Genomic DNA, 12,772 nt, shown 5'->3' with positions numbered 1-12,772 from the left:
TCGACCGAGTTCAGCAAAATGTGGGGAAAAGTGCCGTCTCCACTGTCCTTCTCTAATGCTGCCATCACGCTCCTCGGTATCAATTAAATCTGTTGTACAATATTGACGATTGTTCATATTCTCTTGTTCTTCTCCATACATAATAAAATTATGTAGACAGACGAGAGCCTTCAACACATTTTCACAGTTGGTTATTGACATGCAGAGAGGTTTGTGCAAGATATGCCATCATGCAGTCAAAATTCCAAAGGCATTCTCTATCGTACGCCGTGCACGTGATAAGCGATAATTAAAAATCCTCATGTCATCAGTCAGATTTTTACGAGGATAGGGCCGCATCATATACTACTGTGTCCAAAAAGTAAGGTGACATTGCATTTTAAATCTCCCGCGCGCACGGATTTGGAGGAATAAAATTTTTTTTAGGTTGGTAGGACTGTCTTTGACATCCAAGAGAAGTAACACGTCAAAATATCCATTAGTGTTTGAGATACGCATTGTTTTGTGAGCTGCTAAAAGTGAATTTCTCGTTTTTTGCCGTCACATACTGCGCTGATTATTCGTGATTTTTTAACCAAAAACTCGACTAATATTGTTCCACAACCACCGTATTCACCTGATTTGGCTCCATGCGACTTCTGGCTATTCAGCAAACTCAAGCGGCCGCTCCGGGGACACCGGAGTCGATAGAAGAGATTCAAGCCGCTGCGAAGAAGGAGCTAAAGGCCATTCCTGAAATCGATTATTACAACTGTTTCGAAGATTGGAAAATCCGTTGGAATAAGTGTATTATATCAGGGGGGGATTACTTTGAAGGGGACGAAATTGATTTGCAAGAATAAATAAAGAATTTTCGAAATAAATGCAATGTCACCTTACTTTTTGGACACAGTAGTATGTTGAAAGTGGAAAAGCTTCATCACCAATAAACACAAAGGAAAAAGGAATATTTGTTTCTGGAAGTGGTGTGGGATCTGGCAAGGGTAAATTACCTGCAGCGATATCATTTGCAAAGTCAGTGTTAACCCACACTCCACCATCACTTATAGAACCTGGAAATGAATCATAGAATAACAATTGTAGATAAGATGTATGACAAACTTGTGTAATAAAAAAAAATTGAGAAGGGTAAATTAATATATACTCACCATATTGCCCGATGTCAACCCAAGTAAACTTATATGATGCATCGCAGATGACAAGCAGTATCATGCTGAAAAATTGTTTATAGTTGTAGAATGTCGATCCAGAATTGAGTGGTGCCTGAATTCTCATATGACGCCCATCTATTGCTCCCAGACAATTTGGAAATTGCCACTTTTTCATAAATTCTTCGCTGAAGGATTTCCAATCTTCTTTACTGGGAGGTTTCAAAACAATAGGTTGTAGCGCTATCCAAATCGCCTGACAAGTCTCATTTACTATTTTGTGAACAGTTGACTTGCCTATTCTAAATTCTGCATGTTTTAATTTAGCGCTATCACCCTGAGATAAATATCTGCAATAATCATTATGATATTTTAAAGGAAATAATAAAATGTGTGTGTGTGTGTGTGTTAGAATTGTTTGTAACTTATATAAACTTATATAACGTAAGACATGATTACAATGATGCTAATAACTAAGTTATGATTACTGTTATTAATATTAATATTAAATTCAGTACATAAATTAAATTCAGTACAAAATATAACTTTACAAATAACATTTTTATGTATGTATTTAAATTGCAACAATTTTACTTACAACAAAGTGACAGCTAAGCGCAGTTCTGAAGGAAGAGGTGTCCGAATGCTGTTCTTCTTAATATGAGGATGAAGCAAATTTACTAATAAATTGAACTGTTCAGGCCACATTCTATATAATTCAAAGAATTCCTCGTGGTCACTCTGAATCAATTCTTGAACAAGATTATTATAAAATCCTTGAGCATTTCGTAATCTGTTCACAGGCCGAACCCACCAGCGCCGTTGCTTCGTTCTTCTTTTTCTTATAGCTTGCCATTGTAATAACAATAAATTTTGCCAAGATAGGCAAAATAAAAGAAACAATCCAATTTTTCTCCAATCCATAATTATACTAACCACAAAAATAAACTACTCAAAATACATCACTGTTTTGCATGTGATTTCAAACAATTTGTTTTCATTGGCCGGCCTTATATCGTTACAACGTCGCATTGTGAACACACGTGGTCGTAGAAAGTACGCTACTGCTTACGTCCTACTACTTTACTCCCTACGACCAATCCTATTGTAGACGGACCTTTAGCCGAGCGCGTGCACGTGCTCGGTCTTACGCGTTGTGTTCGGCGTTTGGACCGGAGTAGCGGTGCGGCAGAGAGGCGTAACGTTACAATCTTAATGATATAGCTTAATTGTATTAGACAATCACTAAATTATGAAAAAACGTAAAGACTTTATTTATTTATTGAAACATTTTTTATCTCCAGATAATCAGCTTTCTTAAATTTATCCTAATTCAAGCTCAACATATAATAACTTATACCCAAATATTCGTCAATATAATTGCAATCTAGTATTTTATTTTTAGTTAATAAATAAAATATGTCCAAATCAAAATTAAAACTGGATATTACTTGTTTAACTCCAAGGCAACGACGACGTATTTTTGTAAAAGAATATAATAGATTTGTCAAATGCCTGCTACATCAAAGTATTTGGAAGTTTAAAATATCATAAGTGAATCAAATGAGCTAGATAGCATTGAACAATCTCAACAGCAAAATGCACTAAGAGAAATTAATTTTGATTATTTCAATGTAATTGAGACTTATGAGTTTAAAAATAATGATGAATTAACTTCTGTACATTTGGAAATTAATACTGATGAAGACAGTCTTCAATCAAATATTTCAGATGAAGATGTCTCTGAAACAGAAATTATTAATGATATCCGATTATGGGTTGAAAATCGTGTAAATCATTCTGCTGTAAGTAATTTATTGAAAATTTTAGTAAAATACGGCCTCGAGCTTCCTATTGACGCTCGAACTTTGTTGAAAACAAGTAGACATTATTGAAATGACATCAGGGAAGTATTATCATGCAGGTTTAGATGAAAGTTTAAAAAAATTTATTTGTGAGTGTTACTGCCGAAGTACTTGTCTATCGGAAATAAATATTAATGTCAATGTACATGGCCTTCATTTAACAAAATCTTCTGGTAGTCAACTTTGGCCAATTTTAAGCAGAATAGTTGCAGATTTTTACAGCGAACCGTTTATAATCGGTGTTCATCATAGTTTTTACAAATCAAAATGTTGTGATGCTTTTATGAAGTATTTCAAAGATGATTGTTTTGAAATTTTCCAGAATGGTATTGTAGAATATGACAAAAAAATTATTGTCAATGTGAAGGTATTTATTTGCAATGTTTCCGCAAAATTGTTTATCAAGAGAAGTAAAGGACATAATACGTATTTTGGATGTGGTAATTGTATTCAAGAGGGAAATTACATAGAAAATTGAGTAACATTCCAAGAAACTAACGCAATACTAAGATCAGATAAATCATTTAAATTATAAACATTGGAATGGTCACATTGTGGGTTAAAGGTAATCTTCGTGTGACTGCAACTCAGCAAACTTTTATTTCAACTTCTTTGTTGTCGATATCATTATTCATAGCAAGGAATTTGTTAGAAAACCAAGAGAACTAGACGATGTCGATCGGTTTAAAGCCACTGAATTAAAGCAATTATTATTATATACGGGGCCAGTAATTTTTTGTAACATGTTATCTCGCGATAAGTACATTTATTTTTTGAGTTTAAGTGTAGCAATTTGAATCTTATGTAGCAAAGAATATTGCGTACAATTGCTTGATTATACACAAAGTTTACTATTGTACTTTGTACAAAATTACGGTATATTATATGATCATCAACATATATCATATAACGTGCATAATTTAGTCCACCTGTGTTACTATGTAAAATTACGGGGACCGTTAGATGAATTTAGCGCGTTTAAGTACGAAAATTATATGCAAAAAATAAAATCAAAAATTAGATCTTCAAGTCAGCCATTACAACAATTAATCAATCATTGTGTAGAAGAAGATAATTTGAATATAACAAATATAGAAAAAATTTATCCAATTCCAAAATTTAATAATATTATAAATAATAATGTTGAAAAAATAATAAAATCGGTTCAGTGTAAAGGTTTCTATTTTAGAAAAGCTATTGATAATTGTTATTCTTTATTAGATGATACAACAATTTTACTTACGAAAATTTATTCAAAAAATAATCAAATTTACGTTATTGGTAAAAAGTATTTAAATGTTAAATTATTCTTTCACTGTCCATGTGACTCTCTAAATATTGGAATTAAACAAGTTAACAAGCTACAATATAAGCTACTTATTGATCCATTGTCTGACAATAAATCAAAATATGTAAAATTTTCTTTAAACGACGAAGAAGCTGTGGTATTGCCTTTACTGCATCAACAAGAAGTATATTTATGGCAATTAAGTTATTTAATCTAACACATCTTACATGTTTTACAGACTGTTAATAATGACGAAAGATTTTGCTGCTGTAACTTTTCCAAACGATGGGGATAGTGAAGAAGAAATCGTATCAGAAGTTCCATCTGTATGGCTTCACTCAGATTTAACACAATGCTGGTGGCCACCAGTAAAAAATGTAAATATTTTTATTGTAAAACAAACTCTGTTCGTGTATCGCCTCGGGCCGAAGGAACTCTCCGGACGTAGAGCGCTTCAACGAAATTGTAGGGGGTTATCTTTAAGAGACACGAACTGACGTTAAATATTAATCACACTTTATTCACTTCGGCACAGAACTCAGTGATTTCTTGTGCCTACGCGATACAGAGACACTCAGTATGATATAAAGTATTGTAGTTCTCGGAATGAAAGAACATGGATCGCGGTCGCAAGTCGTGTGTTTTCCGTTACTCGGTCCTCGAGCAAGAGAGCGAGCACCAGCTAACGAGAGCGCGAAAAGCCGCGAAGCTCCGCTCCCCCTCCCCCCCGTCTCCTTGTCGTTTCCAGCTACTCGATCCACCGAGCACGATGGCGAGGCCAGGGAAGTAGACAGAGCCAGCGAAAATCAAGTTTGCACTAAGTCAAAATTTTAGTGCTATTTATGTGCCAATTTGTTACCCTAGTCCAGATTTTTTTGCTCAAGCCGTTTAGCAACAATTAAAAAAAATGGGGGAGTGCAGCTTAATGGCAAGCTGGAGCCCCCCATACAAAAAAAATATATGTACAGTAGACCCTAAATAAAAACAAATACGCTAAAATTTTTTGCTAATTTGTTGCTCTCATATAACGCCAAAATAAATATAAAATTGTTTCATAAATATCATTATGTGTGGAGCTCGCGCGCCGCACTCTATCATACGTCACCTAATCTCTAAATAATTTGGTGCTTGCACCAAGTATAATACTTTAGTATTATACTAAATGATAGTCAGAAATTCTACTACTAAAATAAATGCAATTTCGGAATTTGTTGCTAATTATAACTTGTAAAGAAAATATTTTGTTATGCGAGGCGCGTACTTTCCACGCACAAAGTAATTATTTTCAACAAGTTACAGGTAGCAACAAAATCTTAATCCTACACTAAAATGATTGTTAGACATCCTGCTAGTAAAAGAAATAGGTTTTGGAATTAGTTGGTAATTATAACATGTAAAGAAAATATTTTTTTATGCGAGCCACGTGGTTTCCACTGACAAATTAATTATTTTCAACAAGTTACAGCTAGCAATAAAACCTCTATCCTATACTAAAATGATCGTTAGACATCCTACTACTAAAAGAAATAAGTTTTGGAATTATTTGCTAATTATAATATATAAAGAAAATATTTTTTTATGCAAGGCGCGTGTTTTCCACGCACAAAGTAATTATTTCCAATAAGTTACAGTTAGCAATAAAATCTCAATCCTATACTAAAATGATTGTTAAGCATCCTACTACTAAAATAATACGTTTTGGATTTTGTTGCTAATTATAACCTATAAATAAAATATTTTTTTATGCACCAAGAATATTTGCCACCTGTATCTATATTTAAAAAAATTGAGACTCATAAATATTGTATTAAAATGTTCTTTAGATATCATACCATTAAATGTGTAATGCAAGCTTCGTGTTGTAATATTCTTTGCAAACTTGTCAGTAAATTTTATTTGTGAGTACGTCACTAACACTAAGGAGTCTTTGTAGTGGTCAGGACACTGCGTATTTACTTTATTTTTTTTTTGCTATTTGTGTCTTCATTGTTCCGTGTTGCGCGGCGACTTCTCGCCAGAGCTTCCAAGTCCGAGACGGTAGTCAGGCTGCAGTCAGATGGTGGAAATGAAAGCCATGGCTCACGCCATTCGCGCGTTTCGGCCAGTCTTGATTAATCGACTCGCTCAGCGAGTCTCGCTGTCGATAGGCGGGTAACGGCATTTTACTACATTAAAATATTTCATATGAGAAATATTTTAATGTAATAAAATGCGATTATTCGCCTATTGACACAACAAATTTAATATCTATAAAATAAAGTAAATATATTTAAGGAAGCAGATGTATTAAATATATTAATTAAATAAATATATTAATAAAGCTACTCAGATAACACTTTTTGCGCGCAAAGTTTGCGCGTCTTATGCATGTGAACTGTGCACGCGGTTTGCGTGAGTTTTGCCCGCAAGTTGAAATTCTGTAATTTCAGATTGAAATGGATTTAACAAGTGAGTGCTAACGCCACCGCTAGGTGGCCACGCCGCAGGAGATTTTCTCGTGAGTTGAGTGCGGCCACAGACGTTATATCTAGGCGCCACCGCCGCCGACTCGTCAGCTCATACTTTAGTGACACTTTTAGGAGCTGCTTTTTGAAACCTCAAGACGAATACTCGCTCTCATTCTTTTCAAACATGGCGTGTGTGTGAAATGCTGTTCCACATAAAATTTTATATTTTTACATGTAAATAACAATTTGTATTGTTATTTAATCTTGTACATAAATTAAATGTTTAATTCAAATTTAATCTTTTTTTAAATCTTTTTTAACGAAAAAGATACAATAAATATTTTTTTTGTAAACTAAACATTTATTACGTTTACATTGACGTATTCTGTTTTAAATCTATATCTGGGTTCGGATCTTATTTTTCAATCAATCTTAATACCGTATTTTCGGTGCAGAAATCCCGATCGATTCGGATTACCTTTTTTTAAATCGGTTTTAATTTTCGGCAGGTTATCGCTTATTGAGATCGCGCGCAAAGTGTGCTAGCGTTTTACGTGCATATTGCTTATTGAAATCGCGCACAAAGTGTGCTAGCGTTTTGCGTGCATATTGCTTATTGAAATCGCGCACAAAGTGTGCTAGCGTTTTGCGTGCATATCGCTTATTGAAATTGCGCACAATTTGTGCTAGTGTTTTGCTTGCGCTATGACGACGTAGTTGGATAAGGTTTTGCTTGCGTTGTAGGAATTCCTTTTGCGCGATTTGCTGAACGTTCACCCGCAAAATGTTTTCTGGGTAATACATTAAATAAATATCATTTTTAATATTAAGTATAAGTTTAATAAGTACACATATTATAATATAAAATAAATAAATAAATATATACTAGGTAAAAAATTGTTTTTTGCAAGTACATATAATAATATAGAAAAATACATCTTACGTATAAATGTATATAAATAAATGTAAATACACACACACACACACACACACACACACACACACACACACACACACACACACACACACGCGCGCACACGCACGCACGCACGCACGCACGCACGCACGCACACACGCACGCACGCACGCACACACGCACGCACACACACACACACACACACATATATTTACAATAACAATAGTTTTCCACATCACCCATGAGGTACTAGTAAAGATGCGTTTTTTTTTTAAGTGGTTTTTCCCGTAGGCCTATTCCACTAAAAAATAATATAAAATAATAATTGAACTTGTGTTATCATATTGCGTTTTTTTACAAACTCGTTTTTGTAACCAGCGCAAATTGTCTTTTTCAGACACAATGTCTTGTGCAGACACAAATTCTTGTGCAGACACGAAGTCTTGTGCAAACACGATGTCTTGTTCAGACACGATGTCTTGTTCAGACACGATGTCTTGTGCAAACTTGAGGTCTTGTGCAGAATAATATTTTTTACATACTCGTACTTATGATATGTATATATGTGTCTTGTTCAGACACGATGCCTTGTTCAGACACGAGATCTTGTGCAGACCCGTTTATAAAAGACCCACTGAAAAAAAATTTATAAATTTACTATAAATTTTAATAAATATTTGTACATTTGTAACAAAATATTTACTTGTTATACCTAAATTACTAAATAAATATGTATTTACATTTAACAAATATTTTCTTACAAATGTACAAAAAATATTTTTTAAAATTTAGTAACTTTTTTCAATGTATCTTTTGTTAAAAAGTGTAATATTACACTATTTTATTTTTGTCGAAATGAGATTTAAATGCTGTTCATTGATTTTCATCATCAGAGAATTTTCTCGTCTTGTCTTGAATGCAGATTTTAAGACAAATTGAATTTACAGCAGAAGACGACAAACTGTTCCGTTTTTTTTGTTTTAATGTCAGTTAAAATAGAAAATATTCTTTCTGGATCGGCATTAGAATGCGGAAGAGATCTAATTGCATTTAAGAGGCATTTTAAATTGGGAAATTTTGTATCATCATTTGCATCTCGATACTGCAAAATTTTGATCCACATTTTGTCAAAATTTTGTTTTGACAGATTCAGTTTTTCCGTCTCTGATAGATTCGAATGTAATAATAACCATTCCTTTCTTAAGTTATTTTTATTAAAACCGCTGATAGTATCGGCTATAAAAAAATGTCATTCAACGACGTGTCAATGGGAATATCAAATATTGAACGTGGTTGAAGGACCAATAGTTTTGATAAAAATGTATCCTCAACTGACAATCTTTTTCGGATTTCTTCAGCAGCAGTTATATAAAATTGTAAACAGTTATTTCTAATTCTTTGTACCACGTTTATGTGATCTTCCTTTAATTTTATGAGATATTCTTCACATTCAGAACCTAAATAAATACTATCTGCGGATTTATGATAGTCAATATTTTCAAATTTAATGTGCAGAAAATCTGTTACATCTGGCTTTAAAAAATTATTACAAATTTGATGAAGAAACTGTTTTGACTTTGGCTGTAGTAAATGAATTACTGTTTCTTCTTTGACTTGAAAAAATACATTGAGACTATTAAAAAAGTTCAATACATATTTCAGAAACAACAAATATGCTTTTGTTTCTACACTTTCCATTAAAATAAGTATATTTTTTGAACATTTTATTCTCTCACTCATAACCATTAAAGGTAAGAAATGTTTGATAGCGTCCCAAGATTAAATAATTCTTTCTATACACGCGTAGTGAGAGAGCCATTGTGTGTCAGATAATTTTAAGAGTTTGTAATTCTTTCCTTGAAAACATTCCAAAAAATCCCGATAAATAGCTGATCGCTTGGGACTGCTATTAACGTAATTTACAATTTGTTTTACAAATTTATCGCAAATTTCAGGTAATTTTTCACATGCAGCATGTGCAGCTAATGAAGAAGCGTGACACGGACACATAAATGTCAATAAATTTGTGCACACTTTTTTTAATTTTTTCTTAAATGACACACATTTTGTAGTCATAACGGATGCATTATCGCGTGACAAAACGAGAATGTTTTCGAAAGGTATTTGGAAATTATTCATTTTCTTTTCAAATGAAATAAATAATTTTTCCACGCTGCAATTTGATGTATCACGATCAATTAGTTTTACTAATTGCGATTAAATTTGTAATGTATCGAGATCTACATATCTAACATGAAATGTCATCCATTTTTTATTTGTAATGTCTGACGATTCATCAATATAAATACAAAATATTTATTTTTTTTAATGTTTTGTACCACACGAATTGTTTCAACTAGGCACAAAACATTGATAATTAATTTTGAACATTTTGTGCAGTCCATCTTCATGTTTTTTTTCAAACGTTAGGATTTTTTCCTACGTCTTGAAAAAATTGAAGTATTTGTGCAGTATCAAATGGAATATTTTTGTCAGCAATTAATGCGGCGTATTGAAGTTCCGCTAATTTTTTTTCTATCTTCAAATAAATGGTACTTACCACATAAATGGTTTGTAAAATTGCACATTTGATTCTATATTTGATTCATTATCTTGTATATCATATATTTCACATTTATCTTTATGTTGTTTGGAATCTGCGTGACGACGAATTTGCGATAAACCACCTGCAAAAGTTTTATCGCAAATCGTACATAAAAATGAATTTAAGTCATGTTTAGCTTCACGTAGCCATGGCTTAAATTCTTCTATTTCTAACGATTGTCTCCAAAATACTCGTTGATTTTTTATTCAAAATCATCATTATCAACAAAAGTATTTTTTTCAATGTTTTTTTTATGACACGCAGATTCCGCATGTTTTATTAGATTTGATAATGGGCCGCACGAAAAATTTTTATTGCACATGATACAGTGAAACAGGCTATCATCTAAGAGCACTTTTTGTATCCAAGATTTAAATATATCATTGCTAAGCCAAGCTTCTACAAAGCTTTGTTTCACTTTTTTCCTGACTTCATTATTTGTTTCCATATCTAACAAATGGAAATACAATTAAAAGCTTGATTAATGTAAAATTTAACAAACAGAAGTGACAAAATAAAGTGACGAAATAGCTAAAGTATCAAAAACATACCTGAATTTTTATCCTTATTATTATAATTAAAAGAAAAGAGTTGATGGTTACGGAACTACGGGGAATTCCTTATTTATTAAGAGCACAATTAAAGAAAAACATTTACTCGTGACTTACAAGATCGTAAGATATTAAGCTAACGCTTAGTACCAAAATTATTTTGTAATCAAAATCACGTGCGTAATGAGAATCACGAATTGAGATATGATTACAAAGGATAAAATAAAGAACGTAAGTTATTTGCATGTTTATGCTAATGCCATTTGTGCTGCAGAGACAAATGACATATATCAATTTGCGATTCCGCATTTATTTAATGGGTGAAAGAGACATTTGAGAAGAAGACGTCTCGCAAAATGTCCAGTAAGTATTTTACTTTTATACATGTATTTCATATTTACAACAGTTAAATGCACGACTTTGTAACTGTTTAAGAGCTGTATTTCAATTAAATGGTAACGAAATAATACGTTTAGCTTGGTAATAGTTAACTTTCAGTTTATGATAGTCTAACCTTTCGTTGAATGTAAAAAAATTATATCTCATGTCTAATGGGATCTAAAATATTTTTTTATGCGTAACATTGTTCCGAATTCATAGTCGTTTCTCAGATTTCAAGATCAATGTGTCTTTATTTTGTGTACTATGTTTGTACCATACGCAAGACAAAGACAGACTTGAGATATAAGAAACATCATGATGTTTGGATTTGGACCATTTCATCTCTTGACATATAACATGTTTATGACAGTTTTTATTGTTTTTTTGCAAGATACAGCTGAACTGACGATGCTGCAACAATTGCTCCAGCAAATACAGGAGCAAATCTAGCGGCAGCAGCAGCAGCAGCAACTACAGCAGCAAGGACTGCTCATTCAGAAATTAGAGCAGGAGCGGCGGGAGCGGCAAGAACAACGGGCGGAACAACGGGCGAGTAGAAAAACCGCCAGAGTAACCGCGAGTCGAACCGCAACAAGAGGGTGGGGCACAAGGTCCAGTACAGCAGCGGCCAGACTGGCCAGAGCGCAGTACGTAATATATAAATTAGTGTTTTGGACGATACCGAGACGAGATCGAGACGAGATCGAGATGAGACCGAGACGAGACTTAAGGTCCAAATTTGAGACCGAGACGATATTTTTTGTACCAGAGTTTCGACGATATCGAGAGTCTCGTCGAGATTCTCAAATTTTGTGATATATAAAATATAACTTTATTAAAAAAGTTATTAGATTAATAATACCTATGAGTCCTAATCCGTTAATGCGAATAATAATTATTCATTAATAATGTTGTTAATAATAATTGAGTCGCAGGCACGAGGAATGTATATTGGAGCCACTCTCGTATTTCCGACGAAACAACGACCTATAAATTTTCTATTTAAACAAAAGAATAATAATAATAATGGTAATATACAAATGCGATCATAAATGTTTATAATATTTTTAAAAACAGTATGGATGTGAGTATATATATGTATATATGTTTCTGTAATATATTTATACGTTTTTATTATACATTTTTATTAATTTTTCATTTATTCATTTTTTATTTTAGTACAATTTAGTGTAATACCATTAGAACATAAATTTTATCACACCAACAACATTAAACTCATAAAAAAAATAAAAATCTGTAATTAAAAAATTTAATTACTTATATGATTGGGTATTACTATAATACTTTAATATTTTGAATTTTATCTTTAGAACTACAAGTCAACCAAGAATTTATGCATAAAATAATGCGTGCCGATGTTTCGTTTAATCTATTCCTACGTTTTTTAATAACTAATGACTCTTTAGAAAATAATCTTTTTGCTGGGACAGAAGTAGCTATAATTCCGAAAATATCTTTAGCCATTTTTGATAAGGTGAGATATGTTGCTTCATTTTGTTTCCACCAGTTTAGTACTAAAAATTCTTTCGATGCTCTTGGCGCACTTATGT

General features: G+C 32.7%; 1 protein-coding gene across 2 annotated transcripts in view; it reads left to right on the top strand.

Moving 5' to 3' along the window:
- The window catches only part of LOC113005769, a 420,425-nt gene that overhangs the window by 266,989 nt on the left and 140,664 nt on the right, over positions 1-12,772 (top strand). The window lies entirely within an intron of this gene.

This window comes from Solenopsis invicta, chromosome 3 (assembly GCF_016802725.1).
Source record: "Solenopsis invicta isolate M01_SB chromosome 3, UNIL_Sinv_3.0, whole genome shotgun sequence".
Lineage (NCBI taxonomy): Eukaryota > Metazoa > Arthropoda > Insecta > Hymenoptera > Formicidae > Solenopsis > Solenopsis invicta.
The sequence above is the reverse complement of the archived record's forward strand: the minus strand, read 5'-3'. Positions and strand labels throughout refer to the sequence as shown.